Genomic DNA, 25311 nt, shown 5'->3' on the forward strand with positions numbered 1-25311 from the left:
ACGCGGAAGACGAGAGTGCATTGCCTTGATAAGAGATGAAGTTTTCACCTTTCTATTTGATTAAGAGGTCACTTTTTCAAGGATTTCAACCTCCTCCACCTGTTCAGCCTTCTGTATATCCCATTATTACAGCAAGAGCAACACGTATGCCCAAACATATCAACTTTCTTAGCATGCAGTTTTCTTTTCTAGTTATTTGTCGCTGCTACACTCAAATATTAGATAGATGGTTATTGAGTCAGCTGAGATGTTCCCAGTCGCACTAATGGATCTAGTTAGTGGTACTCTGCAGGTTCGTCGTACTTGAATGACAAACTTGGCGACTTCATTTAAGTGGTTAAATACCGTCGAACCCTTTGGTATGGCACCTGTAATCTAATATTAAAAGAGCTTAGTATAACGTAAGAAAATAATTAGTTATTCGAAGTTCCAAGTACTTATAAGAGAAGATACCGGTGTGTTCCTTTTAGACCAATAACTTTTCAGTTCAGTTCTTAGACCAGCCGATTCCTTCAGTACTGCGTTTATTCCTTGTACCTTGAGTCTGTTGCTTCTGATGAAAGTTTTTCATTTTTGAAATATTCTTAATTCCAACCATATATTCTGAATGCTACAGAACCGTTTTTTTTTTTAATTTTAATGAATACTTAATTGCTGGAAAATATTATTATATTTGTTTTATTACTGAAAAACTTATTCTCAATTAATTAAGATTGAAATTTCTGCTTTATTTACAGAAACTGTTCCGGTGTTGTTGGTGAAGAACAATAGAATCTAGACTTAACATGACGCCGTCTTAAACTTTGAAGGTAAATGCTTGAGTTTAAATTATTGTTTACAAATACGAAATTTCTTCTTACTTTACAAAAAATGTGAAAATTTATGGACTTTACAGGATGTCATAAGACCTCGAAATAGTTCAAGCTTTTAATAATGCAAGAAGAGATTTGGTTAAATGTCATTATCTGAAAAATTTGCAAAGATAATTCCAAAATTCAGCGCAATAAAGTGTACAATTTTTAAATTGGTTGTTTTTTTCTCTTTTTATAACAGCTATTTATTGGAAGTCAATTCAATTTAGGGCTTCCACGCATTGTTGCGGACCACACTTCAACCTACAAGCAAGTCCAGTACGATAAAGCAAATTCGATACCAAAAAAAAGGCGAAAAGCGCCTTTTTTGAGCACCTATCTAGCCCTTATTTCCGGAAATCTCCTTATGACCTGAATACCTGATACTATAATAGACGGTTAAACCCCGCTTGAAAGAATAGGTTTTGACTTTTTAATTTTATACGTGTTACCCAGAGAAAAGAACTTCATATCAAAAATATACTCTAACCGCCTTACCGCATCAAGCGTGGCGGTCACTAGAATTGTAATTGTTGTTTCCTTTTGATGGGCAATCTGTGGCGAATTTTTCGCTGACCGAAAATAGTATCAGTTTTTCATTGACAATTATTAATTTATTAAAATATTAGCTGCTAACAATTGTTCTTTCTTTGGTATAACCATTATCCATAATACTATAACCACCACTATTTGGTATAACCACTAGGTTAAATTGATTAAAACAATTTTCAAGAAGATATTCTGCTTGTTCTTCTAAACCGCCATTTTTACGCAATATATTATCTACTGCTATAAAATTATTTGCCTTTATAATGGATAGCACCTAGCAAATTTTGCGATTCGCTCAATCTGAAATTCCAAAACCGATCGCAGTAAAGAGAAATCAAGCATGCAAAGATGCGTAAAGTATCTATTGCTAGAGCACATCAACAAGAATTGGTCTAGGGGTGCTATATTCTTAATCGCGGAAGTTGTAGCTATTTCTTATTTTAACATATATAGGAGACCTAAAATGAAAACTTCTTTAGCTGGAGAATTGTAAATAAACTGCAAAAAGTAAATATTCTAATTGTTTGCTGGCTTTTAAGACCATCAGTGCCTACTTAGTCTATTCCAGACTATTTAAGAATTGTATTCGACCCTCACTGAAATCCAGTGTCCATTCTAGGGCCACAGCAAGTCACGTGACCAATGACAAGAAAGCGGATGCATTGCCCTGATTAAGTTTTTTTGTAGCAAACTACTTAAGAGTCTGGGATTCTTCTGCTACGAGTAACGAAATCAGTCAGGAACGCAACAACTCCAAGAGCCTGATGGCCAAATAACTGAGACCTGTAACAAGACCAGCAAAAGAATTTTAAAAATTTCAAAGACCCTTAACAAAATTCACGGTAGACTTGCTCAATTAGGGTAGGATATAAGTTTTACGGTTTGGTCATTGCAGATTTCGCATGGCTGAAGGAAAAGACTTCAATGTTAAACACGGTCCTCTGCAAACGCGAGGGTTAGTTCCATCTAACTAGAAGAACTTTGCTATTTGGCAGTGCCTCTCAGGCAGCTTTGGGGCCCCAGCTTGTTGAACATTGTATGGGTTTGCTCTAGTACATTGTGATGAGTATTCAAAGGAGGAGAGAAGCGAATCCATTCTAAGATCTATTATGACTCTGTTAAGTGTGGTGAATTTGATCATATACAATGTTGGCGTCTAGAAATTGAATAGTGTGGGATGGCGAACCCAATTTGTTTTGACATGAAATTGTTGTTTTTATCATTTAACTCTGGTTACCGGTGGGATGTTTTAGATTCTTATGGGTCTATGTAACTTTGGGCCATGTGGTTTCACATCCCCATTTTTATAAATATATTCTCTTTAACTCTCTGTTCTATATCGGATCAGAGCATTGATTCTACACAAATATGCATATATTATCAGCATGTACATAATTTTTGCACAAATCATTCTAGTTATTTGGCTTTGTACATAATTTAAACATAATACCATGGAAATTAGCCTCTTTTTAGGTAAACTATTTAAGTGGTAAATGATTCTTTATTCACTTCATCTTGATTTGTTTTAGACTATTTTAAATTATTACATTTGTACGCGCGCCTGAGGGTATGTACAAGTGCACTGGGTTGCTAAATAAAAATTTATGGAGCTTTAGACATGTGCGTGATATTTGGCCGCGATCCAACCCTCTCTCATAGTCTAACAGACAATCTGTCTGCAATGGTTTCTAGCCATTCCTGGCTGCTTCTCTACTTAACACTCATGTTTAGCTTTTAGATTATATCCCTTACTACAAAGCAAATAGCTATTTTTAAAGTATAATAAAAACTAACGTTTCATTTCTTAATAATGTAACAGCTTTCTGTTTCTATTATTTTTTTAATAAGTTTTTAAAAATATTTTCTTTTTACTTAAAACTGTAAACGACGAAATAGAAATTTTGAATTCTCTGAAGTTATTTCCACTATATCGCAGCATCCATTAGGGTCCAATAAATTCCTGTGGACTTCATTGATAATCCATAATATGTTGACACGATCATAATCGCTTGTATCCAGGCGTGCTAACTCTTCAGTTTTTTTTTTTTTCTAGGTGCTTATCAAGTTTACATTCCGGTGATGGACAGTGCTATTAGCTAAGAAACATCGGCAGTGCATTGTAAACGCTCTTTATAGGCGCCAGTGACCTTAAAGTATCATTTGATGCCGCCTCTGGTGTAACCTAAAAAATTTTCCTTAGAAGTAGGTGAATTTGTTCTATTTTCATCTTGAAGTTATTCGCACAGTAAAAAACATTAATATGGGTGTCCTTTGTAGAGGACCGGCATGCTCCTCAAGTTTTCTAATTAACCTGTAGTAAAACAAGCAGCCAAATCCTAAATTGCTCTAGTTCTAGTACATTTTGACGAGTATTGAAAGGAGGAGAGAAGCGAATCCATTCTAAGATCTATTATGATTCTGTCAAGTGTGGTGAATTTGATCATATACAGTGTTGGCGTCTAGAAATTGAATACTAATGTATAAATGTATGTGGTATGGCGAACCCAATCTGTTTGCTTGTGGGTTCGTTAAGCCCAATTGCACACATCAGCAACCTCTACAGGACATTGATATTTGGAACTTGGAGAATAAAAACAGCCTCATAGTGACTGTCGTACTCGCAGCATCGTTTTTCGTCATTCTCTCAAATCTTTCTTAGTAAGTTGAGCTGGTCAAATCCTACATTTTTTTTTTTCAGCTTGTCGAAATAAAATTTCTTTTAATTCGTTAGTACTTAGTATTCGTTCAATGGATTTTGAAGATACGTTTTATAGACTTAACTGAATATGCGTTTTTATTTTTATTTTTTAAGTTGATAATTGATGACGGCAGCTTTTGGGATAACAGAGGCGTTATAGTCCTTTTTTGTTAAGTGTCCATTCAAAATCGCCAGATTTTCTTTATTTAATTCGACTTTTTTTTTATTGTCTACATCCTTTCAATATAGTATTATAAGAAAAAATCCCTAGTTAGTGCTGCATCCTAGCATTTTTCATTGAGAACACACATGGCCCAGTCATTCTCATAAAAGAATTTTCCTCGAGTAACAATAAGAAAGGTCATAAAAGTAAGATTTATTCTGAGAAAATTTGCTCTAACTGAGAAATAAAACTTAGCAATATAAAAAATTTATTAAACGATATTTCCCAGAGATTTGTGATAGGAATAGGTTTCTTTTCAAATACTATGAACCATAACCAGTGTCGTCTCTTGGGTGACCAAGAGGCTAACGATGGAAATAAACACAGCTGTGCGTCTGGCCGCTGCGAACTTTCTTCGAGTTAAACCCCTATTTCTCTTCCTAATTCCTTTAGAGCTAATCCTTTTTATATTATATCTTAAGTGTTCCATTTTTATTTATTGCAGTTGTGCTGTTTATTTTTTTCCAATGAGGAGGTATAATAAATATTTCAGAATTTATAATGAAGATCTGTTTATTACTAATATTATTATTTGTTCTGGATCTTCCCCATGTATCCACAATAACCAACGGTCATAAGAAGAAGGTTAAAAGCCCAACACAATGCAACTCATCAGGGCTGTAACTCAGATTACTTAAGCACTTTAAGACTAGTAACGGGCAACCCAGAATTGAAACTGTGACCTTAAACTTGGTCTGGAGCCTTTTTCAGTGCTCTATCCGTTTTCCGAACAATGTAGTCTTATCCTACAGACAACACTCTCATTTACCGGACTTGTGCTGTTCCTACCAGGAAGAAAAAACCAGAATAGGCTGGCAACTGGATTTTAACTCTAGATCTTGGTAACAATAAATTCAAACTTTATAAAACTTTTTGAGTAATATGATTATATGATCCTATTTTTTCATTAATTTATATATTTAATTGTTGATTATATTTTATAATTAGTGCTTATTATCACAGAGCAATATTTAAGAAACTCCTTTACGAACCCAACTTTGCCTAAAAACAAGTGTTACCTGTAAAATTTCTAGAAGATAACGTGATTTTAATACAGTATTGAATCAACGCTAAGAAAAAATATATTTATGATAGCAAAATAGAATATTCCTATTAACAATTATTTTTCATTAGTGGTAAACTTAACTTTTTCAATAAACTTCTTTAGTCTATTCGATTCAGTTGTAAGAAAAATTTCGTTTTAATTTACCTTCATGGCTCTTTATAATTTGGAAAGAGTTGTAAAAGAAAAATGTACTAAATAATCGCGACTTTGATTTTAGAAAATATTTTGTAAAAATTAGTATTCTTAAATTGAGATTCCCTGACAAACATTTCGATGATTGTAAAGCGGCACGAGGATCTTCTAAATTTGAAAAAGCCTTTCCAAGTTGTAAAAAATAAGAACATTCTCTAATTTAAAATTGAAATCTATATGAATTTAGTGAAGCAAAAATTATGTTTACTTTATTATGATTACTAATTTTCTAAAAAGTGGAATTAGTTATTAAGTCAAGTAAATAAATGGACAAACAGTGTATAATGCGTAATATATATTTACTATGCTAATTAATATGGCCATCTAGTGGTAATACAAAAGTATATTTTGTTCTGTGCTCCTGTGAATTAGTGGACCCGAGGGAAATTGAACCCTCTCTCTACCCATCCTAACTCTTTAGCCTGGCGCTCTCATAGTAGAGATAATATGTACTTAGAGCAGAAACATACACATTGTTTGGCATTACTTCTCTATATATTATAACAATACCAACCGAGATGCGTGCAGTTCGGCCATACATATATAATACGGTAATGTATAGACACCTGCCATTCCCAAAACTACAAATTATTTGTCTGCCCATTATTAATGTTGGACAATGTGCGATAAAGGTCATAATATCCTGCAATGTTAATTTTTGTTTAAATCCTAACTTTCATTTTAACTAATAATTATTTGTGATTTGTAAAGGTCGTTCGATATAATACGAATTCATTTTAATTCCTAAGTTATTTATTTGATTAATTTTATTACTCTAAATTAATTGAAATCGCAATTATTTTTTATTTTTATTTAATTAAAGATGTTTCGCACTTCATTAAAAGAATATTCACGGTGTACAAAAAAGTTGAAATAAGGAATTTCAGGAATTTTCTTAATCAGTTTTGTAATTAAATTGCTGCGAGTAAAGTTAATAAAAACTTGAGAAATATTTGATGTAAGATGGGTTAAATTCTTTACTGCGGAAAACGAGGTTTTCTCATCAAGAAAAATAGATTAATTTTCCAAACAACTACTGAATATAATAGTTTAATAGTTTTAAAGTGAAACTTGGTAATATTCAACTTTGTGGATATCAGAATGTAAGTTGTAATATTGAGTGCTGATTAAAAAGAAACTATGTTACGTGATTGTAGATTGATTGAATCAAAACTTGCATTGGCCAGCCTCGGGTTACTCCGAGATACCTAAAAAAAATAAAAATACGCGATTGCTCTTAGTAGCTTTAGTTACCTGGATGTTTTGTGCCAGAGCTAAATTTGGAAATCGTGTTAGTTGTTATACTGTTTAAACAATGTGTTTTCTATGATATTTAATTATAAAGTGCATCATGCAAAATTGTTCTTTTTCATAGTTACCTGAATACATTAATTAAAGAAGTCTTAATATTTGTATTTGTGCTTGTCTTCATTAGCGTGCATAAAACCTCTTGCATTTGTTAATGTACGCACTAATTTCACCATGAAAATCTTTAGATGTCTTTAATACATTCCATCGTTTACAGTAGACACTAATCCTGGATATCTTCTATTTCTTGGAATTTGCTAGTATCCTGACTGTAGAGATGAAAGAAGTTTTCAACTGTAGTTTAGCCAAATAGAGACCTAAATACGAATAATTGGTATAGTGTTCTGCGGAGTCTGCATACTTCTCCCATAAACTGAGGTTGCATAACGCCCTAAACAAAGAGAAGGAACGTGCAAGTTTGAAATGCCGCCATTTGAGAGGACCTTCCTTTTGGATTTCTAGGAGATTCCTAGTTGGGATTCACTTTAGACCCAAAAGATGTTCTAGAATTTCTTATACAGTAAAAGCTCTTTATTCGCGGGGTATATGTTCCATAAATATGCCGCGAATACAGAAACCGTGAATACGGACTGGTAATTTATATGGGATTATAGGGGATACGTTCCTAGCTGACAAAATAAAAAAAAACAAATATATAAAAAAGTCAATTTAATTGAAGTTTTTGAACATTTTGACAGGTTCTTTAAAATGAGCGTAAAGATACTTTGCCTTCTCCCGGACCATTGGACCACTCAGGGGCACCCTTTTTTGGATGCGGTCTTCGATCCATAATGACAACGCCATTTCCATTTTTTCTATTGCTGGATCACGAACAATTGCTTTCATTCTGTGCGTTTACATTCACAAAAACACCGATCGCGGTGAAGGCGGCTTATGTCAAAGTCCTCGGCGATATCATTTAACAACATACTTTAGGCAAAGTTGTAATAAGATCTATTTTACTTTTTTTATTAGTTCATTTGACGGCATTTACAAAGGATATTGGGTTGCATACCTATTGGAATCCTTTTATTATCGTAGTGTACTTCCGCGAATATAGGAATTAGGTCGCATTTTTTTAATCCGCGAATAGTGAAAACGCGAATGAAGGAAGCGCGAATAAGGAGCTTTTACTGTACTCTCACAAAGCAGTGGAAGGATGATAAATGTTCAGGCGCAATGATTCCTTGGACTTCAGGCATACATATCGTTTTCTGAAAACTTTAAATGTACTTCCTCATTCCTTAGAAGTCGTCAGATAAGGAAATATCTATTGAAATTTTTATGTACGAAGTAAAAAAAACGTTTTTCATGTTAATAAAGGTTTGATATTATTAAGTAAATAGTTGACGATCTAGTGACAAGCAGAATATTGAAATTTAAAGTTCAGTTTCATTGCGCTGATTAAAATTTTAAAATCTGTGCAGTTCACTGTCTTACAATTTCATGCGGAAGTGAAGTCTTTCTTTTCGCACTCGTTCTTTGGCCAAAACGTTTTTATGGTCACCAAATTATTTCAGGAATTAAATGGTTGATAATAGACCACATACTGGCGCTAATGACCATAGTCGTCGATGCGCCAAAAAAAAACAAAAAACAAAAAAAAAAAAAAAAATAGACCACATACAAATTATTGAGTGAATGAAATCTTGAAAAAAAAAATGAATTTTATTAATATTATTAAAATAGATTATTTTATTATTTGATTGAAGAAACTGCTTAATAAGAATGGTTTGCTTGGCAATGTGCAAATAACAAGAATGTATCGGTTATTAAATCTTTGTACAAAAAATAATTGTGTTACCATTAATTTTTAACTAAAAAAGAAAAATTTTGATAAAACTTTAATTGAAAAAATTGAATGAGTCATCTATCAAGTACTGTTAAGATGTTGTATAAAGCAAAGTTTTATTTCGTCATTTTGGACATTCGGCTTAATGAATGTTTTGAAAAAGTATATATACCTGTAGAAAAGGTAGCACCATATTTCTTGTTTATTATCACAAACTTTTTTTCCATCGTCTATCTAAATGAATTACACGAAGAAATAGAACGACTCCAGAGAATGTAGGGTTCTGATCACCGACAAGCCAGTCGTGTAACAGTGAATGTGATAGATACCGTAAACTTTATTGTAACACCTGGTAAACCTGGACAAGTCAAAAAATGATGATCTGTAGAAGAAAAGATAGCCAACATTTAAATGTAAATAAAAAGTGGAACTACGTCGAGAAAACTGTTAAAATAGTTAACATAAATACATGCAACATTTTATAAAAGCCTATCCCTAATGTTCCTTTAAAATATTTTACGCTGTTATGTGTTGTACTGCAAACATCTGGGATAATAGAAAGTACTTGCAGCAAAGAAATTATACTTTTTCAAAAAATTATCCCAGCTTCCATCCAAATACCGCTTATTACATTTACTAAGTGTGCTTTACTTACACAGAAATCTTAGATTTCCGGAAGGAAAACTACTAAAATATTTACTTTAGATAACCTACCATAAAATTCTATTGTCTGATTAATTGGTAAAGTTATGCTTGCTGTTATTTAGAAGAACCATTTTAATATTTTAGAGCTCAATTAGCTGAAATTAATTACGGCAGAAAGCGTTATGGTGACAAGAGACCGTCCACAACTTCTAATTTAGTAGTTGGACGTAAAGCACTCCTGAAAAAATAAACATTACTTTACTTAATTTACCTTACCTTGTGGTGGTGCAAGAAAGGGTTAACACCTACCTTAGAATTTATCAGGGACTGATATATAATTATAATCATATATTTCTTATTTCAGTCATGGAGGCAGCAAATAAGGCGATCCGATTATTGCTGCAACCCAGTATAATTCAGCCCATCTTTCTGTATGGTCGAGGTAGTCGATTTATAGTCCTGCGTACTTTGCGTAGCAAAACACATTTTTTGACAAAGCTTAACCTTTTTTTATTACTAGCAAGAACTTAAAAACTAAATTAAAACTAATGAACGTTTAATCTACACCATCTATACCATTTTTATGTGTTATGTAAAACTTAAATTAATGGAAGGTATTGTTCATTTTCTTGGAGTATGTCCGTCGTTGGCCCCTTATGGAAAGAATCAGAATAAGAGCAACATGCAGAAAGAAGCTGTGTTGTGATAGTTAAGCGGTCTGGTCTAATGTAAGTTTTACTGCTTCTTAAAACATACACTGGTTTACAGGAAAATGTTAGTCCATGAATTTAATAGTTAACATAGGTTTTATTAAAACGGAAAAAACGAAAAATAATTATTAGTAGCAATTTAAAAGAAGGAAATATATCTACGCTAAAAAGTGTAGATAGTTTACATTTTGATTAGTGGTTATTCTGTTTCATTTTACTTCATTATTTCATGGTTTTATTAAGATTTTATTTAAATTTTTAGCTATATAACCTGAAGAGTTCAGTTTTCTATCTAGTTTTCCTCAATTTAGCATTGTTATTGAGTGAATCGATGTAACTAGTCATAATATTTATTTCCTTTTTTTTCATTTGTAATTCATTAAATTTATTCAAAATAAAAATCACACATTATTGTTATTATTGGTCGTGCTAAGCAAGTGTAGGTAGAAGTGCACTTCAGAAATGTTTTCTGAAAATAAACTTTTGTAAAGAATTTAGAGAATTTTCAAAGCTTTCTAGATTCGTCTTAAATGTTGCTGTATTGAGAGATGCAAAGGAACAATCAATATTTTTGAATAAACTGATAAAAAGTAATAAAAATAAATAATACATACAATACTTACTAATATTATTTAAGTAAAATATTACACTGCGAAGGCATTTTTTCTCTCAGGTTTAGTAGTTGTAGCCGACTTATGCCATCAGCCACCTCACTTCATCTTCTTTATATTCCATCGTTGGCCCTGACATGTTTTATAATAAGTTTTTTCTTCTTTAAGGGATCTTCCTTTTTTATATATAAGATTTTTGTATGTGAGGAAATATTTCATGATTTTTTTTCTCTATTTTTGGAGTAAGTTTATTCGCTTAGTTATTCATATTTTTTCTTTTTTACGTATCCAGCAGCAAACTCTAGCTTTCAGTAACCAAAAAAAATACAGAATTCTCGTTGTTTGGTCAATTAGAAGTCTAAGCGAACAACAGTAAATGAAGAAAGAAAACGGTACGCCAACTGTTTATCCGATCGACAAAGACAATCACTGATCAGAATTGTACTTATTATCAAAGAGTACAGATGACCGAAGATGAATCATTGTTCTTGGGAGTTCAGTTTGACAACAGCAACAAATCTTAAGAAAACATGACAACTAATGGAATCCAAGGCCCCAGAAAGCGGTTGAGTGTCCTTAAAAAGAAAACATAAGATTCAATCCAAATGGGTTGCTTTAAAGAATCTTTCAAGTATTATACCTAAGCAGTTTGATAGGCCAGTGTTGAAAATCGGGCAGGAAACCTTATTGTCTGCTGATTTAATATAATTATTTGGTATTATACAATAATTGTTCCTTAAACTGTAGGACATTGTCCCACGAAGATTATTGCTTGTAGAAGAATCAAGTACTGCTAGGATTTGTAACATTTCTGTTCAAGAGAACTGTTCAAATAATAGTTTTAGATCGAATAAAACAATTTACTTGAATTTACAGCCGGATGATATTAAGCAAACAAAAATCAAGAAGAATCAAGGCATTAGTGAATTGTGATTCTCCCTAAACATCATAGAGGAAGGTGAGGTTCTACATTCATGAACTAAAAAGTTGATGATAGTGCACCAATGGGTGCCAAAAGTAAAGAGTTGGACGAAAATGAAATAGCCAAGCATTTGGCTGAAAAGATCTGCTCCTTGGAACAGCCAATCTTCCTTGCGCTGTTTGGAAGTGCTAAAAATAAAATCGGAGCAGTTGTTTGCTGTTCAGCTTCAGCTCATTCTGGAGCCGGAATCAATATTGTTCTTTGCTGCGAGAAAGTACTCTGCCATTTTTGCCTTGGTGAGACGTCTGGTATGTACATAGGCTGGCTATGAATAGGGATAGTTGAAATAAATTCCCTCCTTTCGATCAAACAAGAAGTTTGACGCCACTTACAGAATTGTAAAAAATAGACGTCTCGTTGATAGGCCTTACTGATTTGAAGTTGCAAAAAATTTTTGTTTGCTTAATATCATCCGGCTGTAGATTCAAGTAAATTGTTTTATTCAATCCAAAACTATTGTTTGAACAGTAATGTTACAGATCCTAGTTTTATTTAATACATTGTGAACTACTCATCCAAGAATAGTGAACACAGTTTTGTATATCTGTTAGGAATTTCCATTATTTTTTTATTCTCAAAAACTATTCTGTCAACCTATTTCCTTCAAAGTTTCGTTCTATCAATATTTTATTAGTTAAATATTGTTTTTATCATTTTGGGATGTCTGCAAATGTTATAGGCAATGGAACTGAATTAAGGTGCAGTTCTTATTTTTACTTTGATAAAAGAAAATATCTTGATCAATTTTCTAGAAAATTACAAAAAAAATAGAAAGTGAAAATCTCTTTTGCTATTTATTATTGTTTTAATAGAAATCCTAGTGTTCGTTTCAGAATTACATATTAAGCAGTTAAACGCAGGAGTACAAAGAACAGTAAGGTTTTATTTCTTCAGTTTACTCTTTTGTAGATACGGAATACAAATAACAAATACAAAATAAATTAGAACTTATATAATAAAATAATTATTTCCAAAAAAAGTTAACTATCCCCTCAAAACAACTGCAGAATAGCGATAGAGTGTACTTTTTTTTAATACAGTAATAGCACGGGCCTCCTAATCTTGCAAAAAGTTTGCAGGCGGCCCCTTTGGGTGAGAAAAAAATTGCACAGGCCTGATTTAGACAGTATAATTAATTATTAATAAACGGAGAGAAATTTAGATTTATTTTAAACAGCCTAGAATCTAGTATAAATTTAATTTTGTGTTTTCGACTTTTCAGAAAGTGAGTACTTGCAAAATCATTATTTTACTAAATTGCAGACATTTCTGGTGGTCATTTCAGTATGGAAGGGCAGAAGTCCTAACGACTGACTGTTCAATGGTGTAAATCAAGTTGCCCTTATCTTGGAGCAAGTTCCTATTTATTTTACCCACCTACTTGAAAAACCTACAGGACTCGACAAATTATTGATTAAAATAATGTGGTTAAGTATATATAAATTTACAAAACCATTTCAAAATAATAGGATCCACTCAGATTGTTGCAGAGAATTTCTGACTTTGAGATGGATAGCAAATTTTATTTGTTTTGGGTTTTATTAGATCTAGACTTCATTAATAAAAGTGCTGGAGTGGTATTTTATGAAATAGTGTTGTGTAAATAATATTTCCGATCAGAAATATTTCAGATTATTTTTTTAAAAAAGAGTCATAAAATTGTTAAACATTAGTTAATTCCTTTTTGTGATTTAGATATTACCATTTTATATCTTTCCTAATTAATATTCAAAATCTCACTAAGATAACCTCATCTAGGACGATTTTCATTTACTGTAAAATTATCGAAAAATTCTGTGAAGAGCATTGTCTTAAAAGTACCAAATATTTTAGAAAAAGTACAAAACTAACTTCTTACTATATTTTGTGTTGGCAGCGAATTCAGAAGTTCAAACATCTGTCCAAAATATGTGATTGTGGGCGAATAATATTGCTAATTATATACTTGAGAATCATGAGATTTCCTTCATTCTCGTCCTTAACATTCACTGAAAATTTTGCCTGTTTCCATTTTTTTTTAGTTCATTCACAGAGAGTCACTCTCCCATGACTGCCCTTAATTGATTGTGTTTTATTTTCGTTGTTTCTTTGTGTTTCTAATATTTTTCTTTTTTAATTAGTTTGATGAACTATCCTCAATTATTTTATATTTTTTATTATTCTTCTTCAACTTGAGATGGAATATTAAATGTGAAAATTGAGAATATTTAATAGATTCGTTCTAATTTAATGAATTGGTTTGATTAATTGATTGATTGGATTATGTTGTGCAATGAAATGGCTAAGTTAAATTTGTTGCCATAATATGGCGTGTTGCAGTCTAATAAAAAAACTGATTTCCTAAGCATTATAAAATAAAGTTGACGAGGATCTAGTTTGAAGAAGTACTATGTGCTAAATAAGACCTCATCCGAGCGATGAATGGACAAATAGGAATGATTTTTCGAGGAAACACTTTAATCAACACTTCAATCAGCTGTCCGAACAGAGAGCCCTAGGACCCGTGCGTGATCTCGCATAATCAGCAGCCAGAGATCATTGGTATTTGCTTCTTTCTCCTTACAAAGTTTGATATGATCGCCATTGAGTAAAGGTGGTCTTGTTAAACAATAATGCCCAGCAAGAAATCCAACGAAGAATGTGAGAGCTGTTCGTGGAAAAAAAAATACGTAACTTTTAAAATAATATTTTGATTGTTGCAACGACAAGGCTTATTGGAGTTAAACTTCTAAGTGCAATTCCGGCGTAGGACCTCTTAATTTCAAAATAGAAAACGGTCGCAATACTTGTTCGACCTAAGAAGGTAGATATGAGAAATAATTTTTTACAATATCTTATTTACTCTTTAAGTTTGGTATTATCGGGTCCGGAAAATATTAGTGACAGAATGCAGGGTATATATAGTTTCGCTGAATCTATGCGAGCATTTGTATTAAGTGGCAGCACAAAGTTACAGCAAATTTCTAATTTTTTGTAATAATTTATGTTCTTAAGAATGTAATTTTGAAGATGCCTAGTGAAAATTTATCAAAGTAGAGCACTTTTTGCTATTAAAGTTGGTAATTAGTAAGTATTAAAGAAAATTGTCTTTCTGTGATAGTTATTTTTTTCCTTTTCTTCTTTGTTTTTGGCATTGGCTTTTCACCATACAGCCACCAAAATTCTGAGATCTTAATTATGACTAAGAACCCAAGATTTTATTTAATTATACTATATATAATATAAAAAATCCGCTCCAAAACAGAATCGTATAAAAAAGACAGCGCAAAAATTGGTTTGACTGTATATTATATAGCAAACTTATATTTTGTTGAAGTTTTAAAAATATAATATCTTTTAAATTCAATTGGGGTAAGAAAGAAAGAAAAATGAAGGGTTGATTAAAATTTAATACAAACTGTACCATATAAATAGAAAAAAAGGCAGCTTTTAAAGAATGAGGCGGTATTGGTTTGCTGTAACTAAACTTACTCCTTTATGTTGGTTAAACTTATCGATTGGTCTGGCAGTTTTAACAATACCCAGGACTGGTCTCCTTTGTAGAAAGAAGAATTAAGTACAATCGAAGACCTATGTGTACTCTTCCACTTCTTTAACACGAACCTATTGAAACTTGTTAATTACTAGCATACATTTTATTTTGTAGCTAGCTTTCATTAGATTGTTTATTAACATTCTACTAACTTTAGAGAATATTTATTAACTTCTCTGTTCAAGTGTCTGAGATCTTGTGATGATGGCATTTATGTTTCATAATGTTTTAACCATCGTTCATCGTTAAACTTACATATTTTAAGTTTCAGTTAATGTTTTCTCTTACTTGTCGATCTTTTCTTCATCCTCTTTGGTATTCTGAGCTTGCGGTAACGTTCATGCTGCCGCCTGCAAAACGTCATCACCATCCACTATCTCTCACCACCAGATTCCGAATTAGACACTCTACCAGGCTTATAGTACTTTAGACATTTTCGCCAACACCTCAACTAAAAATCCATAGTTATTCTGGATATCTTTCTTCTAGATATTAGACAAAGTGTGGCATCAATGTCTTTTGGTTAAGCTAAGCACCTGTTTATCTTATCCTGAAGTTCTTCCAATCACAGGTAGCTTCTTCCAAGTTACCTAAGGCGTCTTCTTCACCTGATTATCAACGCTAAATTACATAAGGAAGAATCCTCGCCTGCCTCTCCATTCATTCTATTGATTGATTTTTTTCTTCTCTATCCTAATTCATGAACTTATTCGTATGATACGGCCCTCCTACTGTTGATACATGAAAATGGACTGTAATTAATTCTCAGTTTTCCATGCATTTTGAAAATAATTTAGAGTATTCTAGCAGCCAAGAAAAAAAAATGACATAAGACGGAGTTCTACTCTCATTAGGCCTACCTAAAAAAGGTACTGCGTCTAGTTTGGAGATGAACAGGAAAATGATCCAGACCAGGACAGTATATTGACAACAATTTACTTTCTAATAGTTGACAACGGTGGTACTGTAAGCAGGGTCATTTAAACTGCCATTTATTGAAATAAACCCGTTGTTAGCCATGAATTCATTACTTTTTTTTTGTTGCAAATTTGGTCTAGAAAATCATGAAAACAACCCAAAAATTTATCATATCTAGAGAGGGTTGAGATCGCTCATTCGACAATTAAAATCTCCTCCAAACAAAGCTACCAAATTTTGATTATGTTTATTAAGTCTCATTTACACGATGCAAGTTTCCTGTCCGGTGCATTCAATAATATTGCACAGCAATAAATGACTTGCATCGTCTGAACATGTCACATTTTTGCTGTAGTGGGCAAGTTTCCATTCAAAATTTTTCTTGTTTTAAACAGCACATACAATAATTTCTTGTGTTCTGTTGGGTTCCGACTCATTTGGCAACCATGAATGCAGTGAGTGAGAGTGTACTTCGTTGAAGTACCTGAAGCTATTTACTCAGTATTACAAAATTTTATAAAGGTACGTACGAAAGGAAACAGTTTTTAAAAATTCAAACACACATTAGTAATCAAAATACAAAAAAATTACAAGTTCAAGGACATGTCTTCGCTGTCTTCTTTCGAATATGGCGATTTTGGCATATGAGTAGAGTTTTCTCGTTCTTTTTCTTTAAGATCACGCAGTTTATATTTAGATAATATTTGCTTGTATTTCATCCTGAGCGGTGTATACTATTTTCGGTATTCAATATTCGTAATGAAGACGCAACGTATTTTCCAAAATTGTCCAAATCAAATATCTTTTTTCTCGAGTCTCACTCGTTTTTCAATGTTGTCTAATTTACTTAAAGCCAATTCAATGTAATCAGATGGTTTTTTTTTTTGGCATTGGAGATGGTGATAAAATATCAATGATTTGTTCGGTGGAATTCACTACATTTTCAATATTTTCTACATTCTCAAGAATGGCAAAAACGGGATTGATCTGCATGGGTAAAACCGCGGGGCTTAGCTTTAATGAATATACACCTGACTGTACTTAGAAAGTTAACATAAATACATTCTTACCGTATTTGGTGTTTTCGTGTGTTCATAAGATTTCCTTGTAAACATCAGCAACACTGATTCAAGTGAATCAGTACCCATTGAATCTTTTATCTTTTTCCTTTCCCTATGATACCGCGTCCTTAAATTTTTTATTTTGTTAGTGATTTCCTTAGGTTCAAAACCTGGAACTCCAAATTCCTGTTCAAATGCTGCTAGTGCAGCATTACGTGCATCACGATTCTTGAAATTCACATTTTCTGTGCCCCATAAACACCCATGACCGCGGTGTATTTCTATGAACTTTATTAAATCAGCAGAACCGAATTTTAACACTTTTTGACTCCTCTTGGTTTTCCAAAATGGTTTTCCTCCTCTTTTCTAAGACGTTCAACATTTGAATGATAAATTTGCCAACGCAAATAAGTGCAATACTGGAAGCTATGCATCATTAAATAGTACAGACCAAGTACAGGTCAGTGTTAAGACAAGTCAACACTTGAAAGTGAATCTCCTAAACATAATTGTACAGATGTAAACAAGTCAGTTGCAATTATTTCTTGTCAACATTTGCATTCAATAATTGCATTAAATTTTAAATTAATATCCACGTGTAAACAGTTGCACACAATTCTTGAAAGTTCAAGATTGCTCTTAAATTATTGCATTCAATTATTGCTCTTGTATGTACAAGAAAATGGCATCATGTTAATGAGGCTTAAATCTCAACCAATCGCAAATTTATAACTAGTCAAGAATTGAGTTTAGTTCCAACGAAGGTCTGTAATTTACAAATATAAGAATGAAAGACATTATGAAACCACTTACAAGCTTTGAAATTATCCAATGACTAGATCTATTGACCAAGCTGATAGAGAAACTATCACTTGGGCGCTACTTCTCAGTCACTTATGTATATTTAGAGGTGAAGCCATAAGATTGCAGGTCAACCAGTCTCAAAATCACATACTAAATCACAATTCCCAAATAATGGTGTACTTTCTAAGAAATGTTTGTATCCAAGGCAATTCCAGAAAAAGAATTGAAAGTTATTTCGCCCAACATTCCTCCTTAATTGCTATTCTGAGGTTGGTTGGTTATCGGACGTTTTTTTTACCCTCTTTGAAGTTTTTTGTACGTTTGCTGTATCAACTTTGCTATTGTTACAACTGTGACTTAAGTTCATTATCAGACAGTTTATTAGTAGTTATATTTAATATATTTAGACAGTTATTAAGTAGTTATATAATTATGTGCACCTTATTTTTTTTTGCTTTTTCTAAAGCTTATTAAAGAACAATGTTTGTTTTATTCGTCCGTTCTTCTTGCAGAGAGGATGAGAGAGTCCAGACATAACTGTAGCTTAACTCCGCCTAGTCATTTCATTTTATGGAAATTTCTAATTCTCTCATTGCAGCGAAAAGCACTCTCCTGTTAACTTAATCTAGGTGCACCTAGATTTCATTCCTGAGGTATAGGAATGAATGATGAATTTCCGTTTTTAATTCTCAGGACTTCTGCAAACGTGAAGCAGGGTGCGCGAAGTAAATTTACGTATTCACAAAAATTGCAGGCGATAGTACGAAATATTATGTTATGCAGCTGCACTGGCCTGGCAGAGTCAATACACGAATAATGTTTTTATTATTGGCGGTGAACACTCACTTAGTGAAGTATTGTAGTCCATTGGTCGTTTAGGGACTGCTCTTGTTTTAAATTGTAATAACACGTAGCCAACTAGTACTGCCTATGCCATCTAGCGGATATTTCGGTTACAAGTGCCATTAGGTTTGGTTGGAAATAGTTATAAACCAGATGGTTCCTCTCAATTCTTCACTGTTGTTGCTACATCATTATCATTAAGAAGTACGCCAGAATGTTCAATCTATTTTGTAAAACACTCCTTTAGATTTCTTTTTAAAGTTCTTCTGCCATGTTCACAGTTTTATTAACATTTCTAAATAATTTCTACTCTTTACACTTCCGTATTTGGATGATTGAATTTTTTCGCATTTCCGTTTCTTCATTTGATGTTTTATCTTTACTTCCATTCTCTTCTTTATTTCTTTTTTTGAAATTGGCCTCTATCTCTGAATAAACCGAAGGCATGCTTCGTTTTTTCTTTGAAGTTATATTCGCGCATCATTTATCTCTCTGCGCTTCAGGCCTGTAATATGAATAATAACAAGTAAATGCTACTATTACAGACTCAGATTCTGCTACCAATCTTCAACGTTTCTTAACAGATTTCTGTTAATCATTTTTAATCCAGTGATTTTCTTTTTTTCTTCAACATTCTGTAGATTACTATTAAATTACATAAGGGTAAGCGTGCCTTGTTTTTGTGATTTACTGATTAAACATAACAGAAACTTTTTAAAAGTAAGTGATCACTGTTAGCTCCTCTAAAACAGCTTGACATTCTTCAATTTAGATTTTATAGTTTTGTTGCTACCTTTTTTTAACATTTACAAATTATTTCTCTCTTTAAAACTGGCTGCAAAGTGTTTTTTGAAGGCCTTATTTGTGTCTTAGTTTTTGAAAAATCTTATTTAAAAATCCAAATTTTCTTTTATCACCTGAGATTGTTATTTGTTAGTATTATTATTATTTTAATTTATGAACAGTGATTTTCGTCACAGACAACACTGTGCATCTGTTTGGTGATGAGCTGTAAGAAGCTCCTAGGAAGAGAAAATCTAAGAGTCAGCAGCTGGATTCGTACCTGAGATCTCCGATCGGAATCCAGTGTACTCATCATACCACTGAGCTAATCACTTCAGTATGTTTATCATTATTTTTTATTAGTTTATGTAGTAACCAAAATAAAATATTTTAACTAAAATGTCCATAGCAGGGAGAATATTTGAAAGCAGAGGCGATGTGAAAGACCATATGTTCTTGACATTGTTGAAGTACATTTATGTGTCCAGTAATGGTGGTGGTGAATGTTGGTATTTGTGTGTATTTCTTTGTGCAGTATTGTATGTGTGTGTTATAGCGAGTTGGCGGCGTTAATGTTACCCTCCGGGTGGTGTGCTGCTGTGTTTGAACTGTCGACATCCCACCAGCCTTTGTTCTCGTATTCACATTTCTCTCTCCAGTATCCTGTCACTACTGTGTAGTTTTCATCTTCAACCAACATCCCATTTCTCCGCTCTCTTCTCCAGTTATATAACATGGGATTCATACTTTCATATGTGCTTGGCATAGCAGGATCTCGATTCTTTCTGCTTTACTTAACCCACTTTAACAAATCTGACGACAAGAGTTCTCACAATAATGGATATTAATAAATTAACGCTAAGTTTTCTATAGCAGCCATTGCAGCGTCCTCTAAATTACTTTCAGTGAACTTCAAATTAAAGTTTATTATAAAACATTTTAATTTTTGCAGAATACATTTTTCTGGTATTTTCTGAAAATTGCCCTCCCCTACGGTTTTTCCTAAGCTTTGGATAGACAGAAATTCCAAACTGGTAATTGAAATGCAGCTGAAGTAAACATGGAGTCAGGACTATTCTCTAGTATTATTTAAATCTTACTGGCCTCTAGGATTTTCGCAGGGCTAACAACTTTTAAACCATGTGGAAGGGCGCTAGTGACGAGCTTAGGATCAGTATTATTAGGTGCTGTGACTCCACTGTCATTGCTTCATTAGGCGGAATTGTTTCAGGGGCATGTCCAGCAGTGTAGGAGATGGGCAATGGCACTTCCTTGTGAACACTAGCAAGAATTTTACAAATAGTTCCGAAGGGAACCAAGGAGGCTGAAATTTGGAATTTGGTCTGCGATAGAGCGGAACATGCGAATCATGTGAATCATGTTGGACACAAGTTGTGGAACTTGCAGTACCGGCATAGGGGGCATAAAATGGTTTTCTAGCTCAGTATAAAGAGTAAGAAGCATTATATGGAGAATATGTGGATTTAGCGTTGAATTAGGATTATATAGGATAAGAATTGGATTGCTTGGTAGAATGCCAAAGCTCACCATCCATATTACAGATGAATATTTTATAACAGTTGTAAAATGAATTGTTTTTGTTATTGATTGAGCGTGTGTCTTGTAGTTTCGAGTGATGTAAATGTGTAGCGTCGGTTAGAGTTGTAGTCTTATAGGGTGGCTAGTCGGATAGTTGTCCTAGATAGTCAGTTAGTCTTTTGTCAATGTATTGTGCCATTGAACTTTTTCCACAAAAGCGAGAGTATAAGCGAAAGGTTTATGTTTTTGTTAATGACAAACTTTATTCGCCATTACGTTAGCCAATCTTTTAGGGAGTTTATACTCGTATATGTGGAAGGGCGCTAGTGACGGAGCTTGGGATCAGTATTATTAGGTGCTGTGATTCCACTGTCATTGCATCATTAGATGGAATTATTTCAGGTGCATGTCCTGCAGTATAGGAGATGGGCAATGGCACTTCCTTGTGAACACTAGCAAGAATTTTTACAAATAGTTCCAAAGGGAACGAAGGAGGCTGAGTTGGAACGGGCATTAGATACGTTAAAAGTGTCATTTCAGAGTTAGAAAAACCTCGGAAACTTTAGCTACAGAAAGGCGAGTGAATGGGTCACAAAAGATTTGTTTAAATAAATGTATGATCTCTATAGGAATGTTTTTCTTCCAAAGAAAAATGTGAAATAAGGCATTTCTGAGACCAAGTAATGAAACACCACAGCCGACCAAAGATACAATCCTTTATTGGTTTTCACTTTGGTATGAACAAGTCATTTTTAGATAATGGTATTTTCCTTATATTTCTTTTATTATGCAATAGAATCTCTGGTTTTGTTTATTTTTATATTTTTCTTTCTTCGTTTAACACAAAAAGCAGCATAAAAGGATTTTATTTAAATTGAAAACAGGAGAAAATGTTGAAAACAAAATTTGCTATTATGTCACCACTTGCAAATTTCCTTCTGTGAAAACTTAGTACATTTTTCTCTTAACGTCGTACATAGAAAAGATTTCTAACACAAAAAACTATAACTTCATTTTTCAACGAAAGTTCGTTTTTAGTTCAGTTTTAGGATGAAAATTATTTTGGGTTTCTTTCGATAAAGGTTCTTTCGTCACAAAATTCCAATGGAGAAGCTATTTTCATTTTCTTGTAGAGTCTAAGATAATTCATATTTCATAGGACACCCTGTACGTGCTATGATAGATTAGATTCTAGTATAGTGGCGTTGAAGGTCTACGCCACCGCGACCCCCAAAGGTTCTATTGTGGCTCCCACTACTCTAGAGCTTGCCCTTCAAACCCGTCCGTTAAATCAGTCTCCTGATAAGAACCAATAGCTCTAAGAGGAGCCTGGCTATCCGAGAAAATCACGACTCTAGACTTATTTATTCTTCTTCTAACAACCTTGGCAGCACAGAACCTAATTGCAGCTAGCTCAGCCTGAAATACTGTAGCTAGTTTGCCTAGACTAACCGAAAAGCTATATTTCGGCCTAACGCCGTACACTCCTGCACTCCTCTTTTCTGGAGCCATCCGTGTACCACATTCAGTCTCCCACATCTGGGGGTCCATGAAGTTAAGCCTCCCGGTCCCCTTTGGAAGGCTTGATAAAGCTATATTTGGGAGTCATGACATCTGTAGGAAGACCCAAAATAGGGTCTAGCACCAGCTCCTCATATAGCTCCTATCATTATGACTGTTACAATCAAACGATGATAATCAGTAATATTTTATTTTGTAACACTTGGGTTGTTTTTGAATTAATGAGAGTTTTTATTATTTTCTAACAAAAAGAACTTTCTTTTATGGAGAGACTAAAACAATAGTCTGTTAGTGGAAAAAGAAGAAAGAATTGCAAAGTACTTTTTCAAGAGAGCAATGGAACACGTATTACTACAAAGCTAGGATTGTGTCTTTATCTCTTAAATGGAGGTGTTTTGCCAGCGTAAAACCTTTAACTGTCTATATTGTCAGTTATCGTACTATTAATTAATGCGGTAGAGCTTGCGGAATTCCAACTATAAGTCTTTATCCTAACTACTTATCGTCTATAATAATAATCATCATATTACTCTTGGTAACTGATTTAATTAATCATTTTACCTTTCAACCATTGTGCCCATTAATTGGCCTCCGAGATTATTTAATAAAACCCGTCAAAAAATGATTTGTGAGTACTGCAATCATTACACCATCTCACTTTACATTAATTTGTTTTGTTGATTTCTTTTCATTGATTGCAATTGTATAAGAAACAGTTTTGAGTATAAATAATTAGTAAAATGAACAGAATTTGATAAGTTGTGGTGGCAGTAGGAAGGCGTTCGAGTGAAGTGAAGTTGTTTGGCTAGGTTGTGAGAATGGAACACATGACCCTTCACCGAGATCTCGTGCAGCCGACAAGGAACCTCCTCACTACCCCAAGAGAGAGACTACATACATACTCGTACAACATGGTATTGGCTACCAGCTAAGGCTTGCTTACACCAGATAAATTTGTAACGTTCATCTCCTGCAACTAGAAACCCCTTTGCTAGTAGCCCTAACAACTTCCACCTCGGAGATTCTGAATTCAACGAGTGTCTTTGCACAGTGGGATGCTGTAGTAGTTGTTCTAGTACATAGCAGTTTGGTAAAAGACTGTTCTGCTCTTTCTTTACTTGTAGTTCTTTTACTTCTAGTTTTAACTCTCCTATAATTTCTTCTTTCTTTACAATCATTATTTCTACAAAACTTTCCCAACCCGGTCTTCTAGATGATGTCTTATTTTTCCTTTTAAAATGTAACAGGGCTTTCTTTTCTTACTTTTCTTTGTTTTTAACTTCTTAAAAAACAAAAAAAAAATGCATTTAAAAGCTTTGTGTATTTCTTTTCAGAGTGGCTTTTATTTTAAGAATGTCCGCTTTATCTTTATTTATACATTATAAGATATACATTAATCTGATTCAAGCGATTGGATTATTCAGGATTAGAGACGGAAGAATAATCCAATTACTGTTCTTAAAATTTCTCTAAATTTAGACCCTCTCAACACATTAATGCCTTTTTACCAATGTTTTACTTCTTTTATTTTTTTACTTTATTTCAAATTTGCCCAGCAGCTTTTCTTGTTTCTCCGTTGCACCATTTTTATATCACACAATGATGATTAATAAACATTTTTTCCGAATCAGGTATTTAATGGCTTTATTTTTTTTAATTTCAAACAAACATTCACGGATGTTAGTATATTTAAATTGTAGTGAAATTATGCGATATTAAAAAATGCACTTTGCTATTAGAAAACAATCCCTTCCCCCAGTCCAGTGTTTCTATAATTTCTTCCTTTGTTCAATCTTGCTGGGAGGAACACTAACTACTACCATAATGGTTATGGTTACTAAAGTAGAAAGAACTCAGTTCAAAATCACATATCTGATTCACAATCTTAACTTCAATTTAACATGACGGGGAATCTGAAATTCGCTGCAATAATATTGCTAATAATGTACATTGTATTTTGCAATGTATGTTTCTCTCAATACATAAAATGCATTTTGCCCTGAACTTGTAGAATTGGTTTCAAAAAGCTGAATTTCACATTTTATTCAAACATAGTCCTCACATTCTATTAATTCCATAAGTAAATTAATGCTTTTATTTGTCTTTTGAACGAATAAACATTTTTTTAGCGTCGAAATATTTTTTTTTCCTTGATTTTACTGTCTATTGAAATAAGGACAGTCATCCAATTCGTAGACGCCTTCTTGATTGGATGATGATTTGTACAGTAATGAATGATTTCACTAGACAGTATAAAGAGTTATTTGTGGAGGACTTTCCAGTAAAGTCTGAGGTCTCTCCACCAAAACTTCAACTTGGATCCATCTGTAAACCGTAAACTTACTTAAATACCTGAGTTTAGCTCAGTCTTGCTCTTTAAGGTCTCTTGGTGGGATATGAGGTTCTCCAGTCCTGTTGGTAGCAAGTCCATGGTTAAGTTTATATCCTCGTCTCTGGCAATATACCCGGGCTTTTGCCTCTATAATTGGTACGCCTCTGGTGCTAAAGTCAGTTTATCGGTCTCTGCTTGCTCGCTATTTGCTTGCCTCAATTTCAAGTTTTGCTGTTCTAACATCTCATACTTTTATTGCTTGAATTAGGACCAATTGAACTTGAAAAAGCATTATTACCATTTGAATTGGTAATCGTCTTTGATCTTCCAGGTCGTCAAGCCTGATCTTAA

General features: G+C 33.2%; 1 protein-coding gene across 3 annotated transcripts in view; it reads left to right on the plus strand.

The window, feature by feature from the left end:
• Positions 1-25311, plus strand: part of Mgat4a (alpha-1,3-mannosyl-glycoprotein 4-beta-N-acetylglucosaminyltransferase a) — a 389138-nt gene that overhangs the window by 165537 nt on the left and 198290 nt on the right. For all 3 annotated transcript variants that reach the window (XR_012455286.1, XM_074117925.1, XM_074117926.1), the window contains one exon: positions 738-809. The gene's annotated coding sequence lies outside the window, so the exon portion shown is untranslated. The remainder of the gene's footprint in view (positions 1-737; positions 810-25311) is intronic.

This window comes from Rhodnius prolixus, unplaced genomic scaffold (genome assembly GCF_049639745.1).
Source record: "Rhodnius prolixus isolate KJV_2025 unplaced genomic scaffold, Rpr scaffold_2, whole genome shotgun sequence".
NCBI classification, from domain to species: Eukaryota; Metazoa; Arthropoda; class Insecta; order Hemiptera; family Reduviidae; genus Rhodnius; species Rhodnius prolixus.